Raw genomic sequence first — 12,888 nt, 5'->3', positions numbered from 1 at the left:
AATCCAAGTAGCCAGCTTTGGTAATATCCGAGGGGTGTGGGTCCTCTTCAGAAAATAGAAGGTTGGAGCCTTCTCTAGAGGATTCTGACATTCCTGATTCTGAAGCAGATGATCTGGCCTGTGTGGCACAGATCCCTGCTGCTGCTCCTTAAGAATCTGACACCATGGACATCCTGTCCTTTGTCTCTGCATCAGCAGATTTCTCCTTTGGCAACATCCTTTATTAAATGAAGGAGGACCTGCAGTGGGAGTCTAAGGAGTTCTCAGTGACACAGCTCAGATGTCTGCCTGAGCCTATGGCACTAGCAGTTACTCCAGTTATAGATGCCTAGAAGATTGATTTACCAATGAATCTTTGGAGCAAGATTCATGCCACTCTGTTCTTAAGAAGCCTTACTACTTTTTACATGATTAAGGATTCCAATAAATTTCATTATAAGACACTTCTAGTTGCTCCAGCTGTGGTACTTCTGGATTCCAGTAATGGAGCTGTCCCATATCTATCAAGGATATGTATTCCCAATGACAGGGAGAGTCGGATACACAACAGGTTTGGGAAAAAGATTTATACTTCTGCTACCATGTAGAAAGAGTACCCAGAGGACAGTGTATGTAAAATATGCCACACACACAAGCATGCTCTCACCCGCGCAAACACACACACACACATACACACATGCACATATATATATATATATATATATATATATATATATATATATATATATATATATATATATAAAAATATAGACATATACAAATATATACTGTATATACATATATGTGTGTGTGTGTGTATATATATATATATATATATATATATATATATATATATATATAGTTAGCTAGACTTTCTAAAAGGGCAAATTTTCTAACTGAAATATTAAATACTTTATAAAAAATGCATGACTTCATTACAAACATTTTTGATGCAGTACATACACTATTCTGTTGTCAGCTGTAGCCATTGCTGAATCATTCAGGGTTACTTATCCATCAAAATGCAGATACCTGGTGATGTTTTATGAGGTCATATTTTTGTGCAATCTTGTACCACAAAGTAAAATGAATTATTAAAATGTAAAAACAGCCTATTCTATTTGATCTTCATCTGAGTAAAACAAAAATGACAAGATGAAAAATAATGCGACCACTGCAGCTGTCTGTAACTATCAAGAGAATTGTATAACCTAACCATTGCTTCTTAGATGACCTGCATTGGTACTGTGTGATTGTGAAATATATTCAGCCAAGGTAAATTAAATGAGTTTCATAAACATACTCAACAGAAAAAATGCAAGAGCTGTATTAGGCCATTTGAAATCTATTGCTGTATACTAGACAGCCTGGCTTAAAAGTATTTTTAAATGCCTTTTTATCATCTAATAATTATAAATGTAATAAGCTGCAAATAAAATAATCTGTCATTACAAAGGGTTCCCCCTTCTATTATCTTCTTATCCTCTAGGCTCCCTTTTCATAAGAAGAAAATATGTATCTGACATGGTCCACATTTCCTTTTCATTATTACAGAAAACCTGTCAGATAGCAAGCTCTCTATTTACACGATTCTTCTTGGTTTGCTGCCTAGGTCAATGCTTTTTCTGGTACAGTTCAATATTTAACATCTTACTAAACTATTCTAGAATCCATTAAGGCATGCTGTACAAAGAGTGCTTTCCACCTTCTGGGCAGAAAGAGCTTAGCATTTGGCAAATGATTCATGTAGGGCAGTCACCAGGTATTCCATGCAATTGTGTTCTTTCACTATAGATTATAGAACAGATAAATCTAGTGAGTAACAAGCAGCCTTTAAGAATAAAAGGACAATGCTGAATATTGTATAGAATAATTGAGCAAACCTGGGTAAGAGGTGCTCTGTTTTTCTGCAGTAGCATGATAAATAAAATGCTGGCCTCATTCAGGATATTGTTCTTTGAATTACTTCATCGTAGAACATTATCAGGCTCTGGTAACATTCTTTTTAAATAAATCTGCCTGTTACTTACTTGGTGCAGGAGTGTATTTAATTATTTTCCCATAGGCACTTGTACTATTCCAAGGCAAATGTAAATCTTTGTGTTTGAATCATGTGACTCAGACTTCATTCCCTCTTACTGCCAATTGGGATGACATGAAATTATGATTATCTTGAAGTATATATATATTTTTTCAGTTTTGTTCATTTTATAATATCTGCATATTATAGTTTGCTTGTAATGTGCATTAGAAGTAACAATATAAATAATAACACAGTAAGGTCATATGCACTGGTGTTATTCCCAAATTTGGACGTGTGTGTGTGTGTGTGTGTGTGTGTGTGTGTGTGTGTGTGTGTGCGCGCTCATATGTGCACTCTCATGGCAAAGTATTTTGAACCAGTGTGAAAGAACATTCTTACAAAAGACCTTCAGGACTTAGTAGACATTATGTGTGTACAACAGTGAACAATGATGGCTTTGATATATGATAATTTAAAGAACCACTATGGACCAAAAGTGAAAAATATTCTTTTATCTTGTCATGAAGTTTTACATAATTCAAACCAATCTGCACCTTGATAACTAGTAATTTATTTATTTATTTATTTTTTGATAACTCCACATGCCCTCATGGGGGCAGACATGCTGACAAAATCTAGTTTTCTTGGAAATATATTTGCTGTCTGTAATGCAATTTGAGGGCACAACTGATGAGACTAATTTTGCCTTAGACAATGGGAGACCAGTAGATTCCACCCTGATTGGAGAATGGACTTTCTCAAGCTGTGTGTTAATCTACAGGTAATGCCCGCTGAAATACGAGTCCAATTATACACAACAGCATATCAAGCTGTCATGCAGCTCAGACTAAAAAAAAACTAACGACCGCCATTATTTTATGCTTGCTAAGTAGTGCTTTCGCTGTTTAGCAAGTGTAAAATAAAAAAAAAAAGAAAATTAAAATAAAAAAATGTGTGTTTATGACTGTGTGTGAGAGTGTATGCATGTATACGTGTGTGTGAGAGAGAGAGAGAGAGATTGATTGAGCTATTATTTTACACTCACTAAGAAGTGCTTTTGCTGTTTAGTGAGTGTAAAAAATAAATGAAACAGAAAGTGTGTGTGCTTGTGTGTGTGTGTGTGTGTGTGTGTGTGTGTGTGTGTGTGTGTGTGTGTGTGTATGTGTGAGTACAAGCGTGTTTATGTTTGTCTGCTTGTATGAGTGAATGCGTGCATGAAAGCAGAAGAGACTGTGTGTGTGTGTGTGTGTGTGTGTGTGTGTGTGTGTGTGTGTGTGTGTGTGTGTGTGAGTGAGAGAGAGAGAGTTAAGAGTAAGCTCGATTAAGTGATTTCTGGCAGCAGCAGTTATGAGGTTTGGTACCTCTTGACCTCTTACCTCAAGATATCTGGATAAACCTAAACTTAACAGAGGACAAAGGCTCAAAATAAGAACTTATTTTAAATGTTGCTGTCATAAAATCACAACATTACATCAATATTACAATTTCTGTCACCATGCATTTTCTGAAGCAGAGGTGACTGTGTGTGTGTGTGTGTGTGTGTGTGTGTGTGTGTGTGTGTGTGTGTGTGTGTGTGTGAGAGAGAGAGAGAGAGAGAGAGATTTGCATACCTCAAAACCTTTCAGCTGTAGAAATCCAAATAAAACCTAAATAAGGTTCATAAGTTCATAGGCTGGTACTAGGCTATCGGCCCTAGGGCCTATACAAGCCTAGCCATAACAATTCCCTGGGTGGGCACAAAGGCTCAAAAATGGAATCAGAATTTAATTATTGATCTTATAAAATTACAAACTTACTTAAATAATAAGATTTGAGTTAGCACGCATTTTCTGAAGTGCAAAGTGTGTCTGTTTGTGTGTGTGTGTGTGTGTGTGTGTGTGTGTGTGTGTGTGTGTGTGTGTGAGAGAGAAAGAGTGAGATCGATCGACCATTGGCAGCAGCTGTAAAGAGGTTTCCAAATCTATTTTCCTCTTACCTCAAGAAATGTGGATACAGCTTAAATAAAAGGGGAACAAAGGTTCAAAAATAGGAGCATATTTTAATTATTGCTCTAATAAAATTACAAAGTTGCTTAAATAACAGGATTTGTGTTAGCATACATTTTTTGAAGAAAATATAAAACTCTGAAAGTAAAATGTGTGTCATTATTTTGTGACATCAGTCTCCAGTGACTGGCAACAAGCCAAACGTTTTAGGAATACCCCAGCCATGCCAGGTTACTCGTCCTATCATTCATTCAGACCCCAAACGTGGGCAGCAGAACAAAAGGAGGTGGACTTGCAATATATATAAAAGACATACACACCTCTAGCTTGGTCAAACAGTATGATGCACAGGAAATATTCCAGGTGCAGTTAACAACTGACAAGACCCCTATTCAAATCATAGCTAGCTACAGGCCTCCCACTCTGACTCAAGATGCCTGCTCCACCTATCTGGACCTCTTGGAATCTATCAAGATTCAAACCTTCACTCTGATCCTGGGCTACTTTATCTATGCAACCATAGACTGGAAGAAATACTCATGCCAAAACACAAATGCCCAGCGATTCCTTGATTTCCTCAATGCAAATACCTTGGAACAGTTGGTTGACACCCCCACAAGAGGTGAAAATATCTTGGACTTCGTATTAACCAACATGAGTAACCACTGCAGCATCCCTACAGTGTCATCATCCCTGGTAAGATCTGTCCACAAAGCAGTCACTGTCGAAGTGACCACCTCCCCCAACCCTGCCCTAGCTAAAAGATCTCCAAAGCTGATTACAGCCTCCTGAGGGAAGGTATAAACAGCTTCACAGCCCCCTTCCCCTCCAGAGGAACTGGCACATATGTCCAACCCTACACCAGAGTACTATATGAGCATTTATATAGCCGCATGGAATCAAGAATACCAGACAAAATGAAATCATCCTCCTCAAGGAAGAGTAAGCTGTCTGCTGGACATCTACAATAAATAAACTCTATAATAAAAGGAAAAAAATAGCTGTCCAGGATCAAGAAGGAGCAGATGTCTTATTAGAAGCATTTTCTCCTTAGCCTGAACAAGCAAATAAGAGCACTAGTGAAATCATCCAAAGCAAACTTCGGGTCCAAACTGGACACATTTACTAAAGGCAATCATAAGGCTTTCTTCACACATGTCCTCAATCTCAAGAGAAGCACCCAGATCTGCTCAGAACTGATGGTCAAGGATTCCACATACATAAACCCTGTAGATGTAGCCAACCTGCTGGCAGACAGATTCAGTGACAACTTCACTCCTCTGCCCCCATCACTAAAAAAGGACATCCCCAGTACCTGCCCCCCCTCTCCTTATCTCTAGGGAGCAAATCATCACTGCCCTCTCAAAGGCAAAAAATTCAGGCTCCATGGGACCCAATAACATCCCAGGCTGCATCCTACATGAACTTAGGCAGCACCATTAGGCACCTATTCAACCAAAGCCTGAGTACCAGCTTCGGACAGACACTGTCATCCCTTTGCACAAAGGTGGAGCATTTACCAATCCAGAAATTGTAGACCTATCAGCCTAACTGGCTGTATCTGCAAGGCCATGGAGCGGTTTATCATGGACCTCATTAACAAGGACATTGGCAACCTCCAGACACTTGATCTCACACAGTTTGGTTTTGTCAAGGGGAGGTCATGCCTGTTAAATTTGGTTGACTTCTTTGAGACAGTCACCAAGGCCATAGATGAGGGGAAAACAGTGCACACCGCCTACCTTGACCTGGCCAAGGCCTTCAATACTATTCCCCACTCAGATATAATAGATAAACTGTCTCAACTAAGCATTAGTCCATATGTTACCAGATGGGTAGCAAACTGGCTCACTGATAGAACCCACCTAGTCAAAATGGGGGAAGCCACCTCAAGTAGTAGACCCGTAACATGCTGTGACCCTAGGGATTGGTCTTGGGTCCTCTGCTGTTTGGGATATACTTCTCAGAGGTGCAGGTCAAATCCAGTGAGCTATGGCTGACCAAGTTTGCAGATGACTGCAAGCTGGGTGCTGACTTCAATTCCCCTGTTGATATAGACATCCTCCAAGAAGGTCTCACCCAAACAAATAACTTGTGCCAGAAACATGGCCTCAAACTGAAAGCCAAAAAATGCATAATCATCCCTTTTGAGGAGAGTGACATCCCCACAAATTATCACATTGATTATAAGGCACTAAGCATGCAATCAGTCATAAGGGACTTGGGCACCCAGGTTGATAGCAAGCTGACTTTTGACCACTGTTGTACTGAAAGCTTTCTACATGGCCCACCTCATTAGTAAGGGTATCTTATCCTGAGATAAGGTGGTCATAACATCCCTGTATTCTTCCCTTATAAGACCCATTACTGAGTATAATGCCCCTTTCAGCATGTACTTCACAAAGCACATGCGCAGCTGGAGAGACCACAGAGTTTCTTCACCCAGAGAATCCAGGGCCTCAAACATCTTCCCTACACAGATAGGCTGAAAGCCCTGTCCCTCTACTCAGTCTCCTACAGAGTCCTCAGAGGTGACCTCTGTCTGGCATACAAAGCAATCTCAGACCCCACACTGATGGGACTGCTGCATATCCTCAAGTCAGGCTCCACTCGACTAACCCACATGCATGACTTCAACCTGGTCTGTGACATCAGTAGGACTTGTTGGTGGGACAGATTTGTGTCCCAGAGACTCCCCCTTTTGCAGAATAGACTCCCTCTCCAAGTAAAGCAGAGTACCTCATTAAACCTTTTTAAGAGCAACCTGGATAACTGGATGGAGAACAAAAAATACAACCCTGGGATTCCACCTGTGGCCCTGCTGGACAGTGGCATAGGGTACTGACTTGTTGGAACATTGGCTAAATTCTTGGCTGGGCTTGTAAGGCTTCAGGGCCAATAGCCTAGTAACTTCCTATGATCCTGTGAGGAGTAAGGAACAAAAAAATAAAGCAAATATCAGGATATTTTTAAAGTGTTATATTTTGGATGTAAAATACTTCCTCCAACACCATTAACATATACTACAGCAAGTTTGAAATATTAGGTGGAGGAACTATTTTGCATCAAAAATATATAAAAAAAGTATAGTAATAAAAATACATAAATAAGTAAAACACAAAAAGTTTAATGACTGCCCATTCTCTGAACACAATAATGCCCTCTAGGGTGTGCATTATCATAGGTGCTTGAACAATAAAGCGAGGAGTGCCCCCACACACTTTTACAGCCACATATCAGTTAAAAGCAGTGTCTTCTTTAAGGACCCATGCATGCATCACACACCAACGTGGAAGTCCACTCCACACTTACACACACTCGGAATTTAAAACTAGCTGTGCTGTTCCATTTTTAAGGAGAGTTGTGCTGCCCCTGCCCCTGCCCCTTTTTGCTGAAATCACATTTGTGACTGCCCTCTGAATGTTTTCCAGGTAAGGAGATCTCACATTCATTGTTCTTCCATTGAGCTTTCTGCGTAAGTTTACCAGAGAGGTCAGAATTGACTTTAGGCTCCGCAACAGTATTAATAGAATCATGTATATAGTATAAGAAAGGGGGACAATAAGAAGTGCATTGACAAGGCATGCTGCGTGTTGTCAAAACTTCAGTAAGTTTGTTTTTTTGATACTTGAACAAATTACAACAACACCATTTTCAGGAGACTGGGAGAACATTTTATTGCACAGGGAAATGTTGTGGCAGATTAGGTTAGACGCAACAAACCCACCAGGGTTAAATGAACACATTTCAATTTCAAGTGAGTTGAAAAAACGTTCACTTACGTTTTAAAGTACTTTAAAGTGTATGAAGCATCTATTATATTCAGTACTGTGGCTGTAACATCTAGTTACTGTTGCTTTATTTCTGTTTGCTATGTTTAATTGGTTGATTAGTTCTATTGAAGGTTTCAAATGGGTGTGTCTTTGTATTGTATTTAAAAGTTTTTATTTCACTATTTGTCTTGGTTCTGAGGATGTCTTAATGTAGACAAAAGCGCTTAACCAAGTGGATTTGTTACTTTCAAGATTTTTAGATTAAAACTGTGTTTTAGCCTTCTGACTGGCTTCGTCATCTTTATTATTAATAGAATCATGGTATAAAAACTTTACTTGCTACTTGTCTACTTCTTTTTGGCAGACAGTTTTTGCCTCTCTGTGGCTGAATGTATGTACACTTTTTTTTCTCACTTCTTACATATTTGGGCAGTGATTTCATGTTATTAATTGCAGTGTTTGAAAGTGTTGTACAACCCCTTTTTATGATCCCTGAAAAGCATTAAGATTGCAGTGTTTACTAGTGCCTGTAACACATGCATCTTGAAGATGAAGAGGTAAAGCGCAAACATTTGTTTCAAACACACTTACACATCAGATGTCGGCCTTTTCCACTCTGCATTTTATTATTTATAAATGAGTCACTACCAAAGGAGTCATGTGTCCTGTTGCTTGCCATATTTAGTAAGGAGACTTTTCGTGTGTGCGTGTGTGTGTAAAATGCCCCAGAGTGTGTGTGTGTGTGTGTGTGTGTGTGTGTGTGTGTGTGTGTCTGTGTAAAATGCCCCAGTGTGTGTGTGTGTGTAAAATGCCCCAGCGTGTGTGTGTGTGTGTGTGCGTGTGTGTGTTTGCGTAAAATGCCTCAGTGTGTGTGTGTGTGTGTATGTAAAATGCGTGTGTGTGTATGTAAACTGGCCCAGTGTGTGTGTGTATGTAAAATGCCCCAGTGTGTGTTTAATGTAACATAGGCAATTTATTCTTCAAGGGCAACAAGCACTTTATTTGTAGATGAAACAATGAAATATAAAGTTGTTTGCTGGCAGCAACCTCTTCATTAGTTACAGATCCCTTTTAATGTGGAATTATTTAGATGACTCACTTCTGCAGAGATTTTGCATATTTACTGATATTGGTGGATTGTAATGACAGAAGTTTGAGTGGCCTTTTATGGTTGAAATTTTCTGAAATGGGTAGTTTTGTCATTATTGGTTTGTACATTTTGTTTAATTGCTTACTAAAAGACTGTTCAAAACTACAAATTTAAAGCGCATTCTAACAGGTGGTGCTGTATTATACAAGGAATATAATTTAATATATTTGGGAAGGTGAATCAAAGAACGCATACATGTATGCATGGTGCTAAAAATGTGTAAGGAACCTATGGTTTGAAAACAGCCCAGAGGTAAGCTTAGTCCTCTACTAGCCAATGCAGAATGAATGTGGGTTTTCATGCCATTTCAACAAATGTGAGTTTCAAAGGCAGAGAAGTTTACTGCTCTTACTAAGTCTGTTTTCATTGCGAGGCAGTATTGTCTGTTTAGCAAATGGCTTAGTGTTTGTCTGAAACTCAACTGTAAAAAAATAAATAAATAAAAGGAAATACCAAAGGGCTTTGGCCGACTAAGTTTGAGATGACTTCAAGCTAGGAGCAGTTACTGAATCCCCAAATGACTTAAAAATCATGCAGGAAGGTTTGTCCCAAACAATAACTGGTGCCAGAATAATGAATTGAAACTAAACTCCAAAAAGTACATTGTAGTATCCTATGGGAAGTCATCTACTCCAGGGAACTGCCATATTGACAATGCCTCCTGAGAACTGACCCAGTCGTTTGGCATTTGGGAACTTGTGTGTACAGTGACCTAACTTTTGACCAACATGTGTCCAGAGTCATAAGAAAGTCTTTCTATATTGCACAGCTTATAAACAAATTGTGACTAGATCTAGAACTGTTATTATCCCCCTTTACAAAGTCCTCATTAGATCAATCATTTTATATAATGCCCACTTTGGCATGTATCTGTCCAGACCCATGCAACAGTCAGAATACCTACAGAGATACTTCACTAAAAGAATACAAATCCTAAATAATAGGTCTTGCATGGACCACCTTAAAGTTTTATCACTATACTCAGTATCCTACAGAGTACTTAGAGTTGACATGTCTGCACTACAAGGCATCCTTGGACCTAATACAGATGGACCTACTGTACATCAGAAAGTCAAATGGCATCAGAAATACTCAGTCCAGCTATCTAAACTGAATGTTGTAGAGAGATGGATATATATCACAGAGGCTACCACTGTTCCAGAAGAGAGTATCCATTCAAGTAAAACAAAGCTCATCCCTGTCCATGTTCAAATGCAACTTGGATATAAGGATGGATAATAGAAAATGTACTCCAATATTGCACCTCGTGCCACTAATGCATAGAGGCAGTTTCTAAATGCTGCATCCCTTATGTGGGCCCCCTCAAATTATCTATAGTATGATCACATTTATTCTCACTAGGGCTAATATAAAATTAACAGCCATAGAATAGATAAGACCAATTAGGAAATGTTAATTCAAGCACCAAAAGAGAACTGGCTAAGCTTAAAATGCCCTCCAAGTGAACCTATGTTTTGGTAATAAATAGTTTTAAAAAATTGCCCTTTTTAGATCACTAAGTGCCCCTCTCATCCCCCACCTCCAAGTCTTCAACAACTTCCAGCACTTATGTGTGTTATTATGCCCTTACAGGGTTGTAGAGGCCCTCGGCCTTTGGCATCAAGCCTCAGAACACCCTGAGGTGAGCATTATTTCCACAATAATTTTCACAAATTTCAAATAATTTCCGCAAAAATGATCATGAATTTAATCAATCCATGATAATTGTGAATGCTGGGACAGGCTCTGGATTCCCCACTGAGCCTGAATAAGGTGAGAATGTGAGAAGTTAATGAATGAATGATTGAGATCACTCAATGAAATGTTAATAAGCATGTTTCATGCATGTGGATTTCTGTATGTATGTATTTGTAGTGTTAAATGTGAATGTCTAAATGGCAGTATTGCTCCTTTTCAGCAGTGGCCTAGGGAGAAAAGTTCCACGGTATGCAGCTATAGATAAACAGTGACTATAAGTCAGTTCAGTTGCAAACAGCATAGTATCATTCCTGTTCACAGTAAAGTAGGTATACGTGCACTTACAAAAACTACCTATAACACTGCATTACTATTTGACAAAACATAGGATTTCTAAAAAGAGCATTGATTATTCTAGTCATTCTCTGAGGAAGAGCATGTACGAACAGTACAGGTTGACAATAGTTAGGTTAGGTACAATTTACTAGGAAAAACAATGAATGGACTACATGTGAGCTGTATAATTTACTATAAGTGAACAATCACTGCACAGACTTTACATGTTGTGTGTGTATATATATATATATATATATATATATATATATAAAGTTTTTGGCGATATTCCTGTAATATATGCCTTATACATGCATATGATCATTGAAGTTATGATAGTGCAACGAGTGGAACTGGAATGATAGTATTAGATGTAAGTGAGATGGAGGTCTCAAGATAGAAGTTAGGATGAGGAGATGGACATGGAAAAATAGTGTTAAAGAGAATAATGCTTGTGAATTGAGGCAGTTCATTATGGTTTGAAAGTTGCAATATAGAAGCAATTAGAAAATAAACCTGAAGTGCGCAAAATACTGAATAAACAAAACGCACTGTATGTTCATAGTCCACAAGAAACACAGGAGTCAGATTAGCGCTTTCATTCCTTTACTATCAGAACTTCATCAGAAATACACCATTTATACATCCAGCTAAATACTAACAAGCCAATGACATCACACTCCAATTAAGAACACACAAATTAATTAAAACCCTAGTAATATAAAAAAATAATAATATTAAAACTTCTTATCAAACACGCACAAAAATGTATGTAATAACAAGTCTTAATTGAAAATAATCTTAATGTGTTTATTCAAATTTGTATTTTAATAGAAATGGTTTCTTTTAAACCTGGACTGACATCAGCCAAGAGAAAAACTTGCCATTTCAACTCTAACATCTCTAAATAATTATTACTTAAATCAACAAACTTGTTAGTATCCACTTGTTGTAGATCTAAAAAATAAAATTTATGAAAATGTTCGCAGTTTAAACTATGCCTTGCTAGGGCATTTTTCAAATCCTTATTTTGGATGGCTGTAAGATGTTTCCCCATCCGACTTTTGAGGGCCCTAGAAGTCTTACATACATACAAATTGTAGCAGGACCTGCAAATTTCCAAATAAACTAAACCTTCACTTTTACAGTTAAATTTGTTTCGAGGTTCAAACAGGAACCTACAGTGTTTAAATAGGATAAATGAATCTGCAAAATCTGCACCCTCCACAGGGAAATGTACCTAAAGGTGAGGTGCTAACTGTTGTAAACTTCTCTTTACCTTTTTCTAATAAAGACTTCAGATTTGACGTCTTCTTATAATACCTCATTGAGATCCCTGTTCCCTAAAATAACCTTTCAGTTGTCCTGAATGATCTTTTTAAGCTGTTCCCCTTCCAAACTCATGGGAATTAGAAAGGCTAGGAATTTTTTATCATTACACTTATCACTATCATTATGCTTAGTTTTGGGAATAAATCCTGAAAAAAGAATGTTGGTATCTATCTATCCTATTAGAGATTACTGCATCCACTGACTTCCTTACCTTAGTCCTAGGATACCCCCTTTGACTAAACATATCAATCAAGATGTTGACTTCATTGATAAAAACTTCATGGTTACTTATAATGTGACTCAATCTGATAGCTTGACCTCTAAAAATGTTAAATTTCATATACTCAGCATGGGAGCTAGAAAAATTAACATAGTTGTTGCTAAAAGTCTTTTTCCTGAAAATATTACTGGAAAAATTCTTAAGCTGGGGTGGTGCAGCGGTAGCATTGTCGCCTCTCAGCAAGAAGTTCTCCCGTTCAATTCTCGGCTGGTGCGCCTTCTGTGTGGAGTCTGCATGTCCTCCCCGCGGTCGAGTGGCATTCGAAAGACGTGTGAATGGGCATGCCTTCGTTGAAGGTTGGGTGTTGGGCTGGCACCTTGGCACCATGAAAATCG

The 12,888-nt window shown here is 38.3% G+C and overlaps 1 protein-coding gene across 2 annotated transcripts in view; it reads left to right on the top strand.

The window, feature by feature from the left end:
* Positions 1 to 12,888, top strand: part of EPHA5 (EPH receptor A5) — a 1,391,623-nt gene that overhangs the window by 270,280 nt on the left and 1,108,455 nt on the right. The gene's annotated exons all lie outside the window — the stretch shown is intronic.

Source organism: Protopterus annectens, chromosome 2.part0 (genome assembly GCF_019279795.1).
Source record: "Protopterus annectens isolate FY-2018-M chromosome 2.part0, PAN1.0, whole genome shotgun sequence".
Lineage (NCBI taxonomy): Eukaryota > Metazoa > Chordata > Ceratodontiformes > Protopteridae > Protopterus > Protopterus annectens.
Note: the sequence above shows the minus strand (reverse complement) of the source record. Positions and strands in the feature narration are given on the sequence as shown.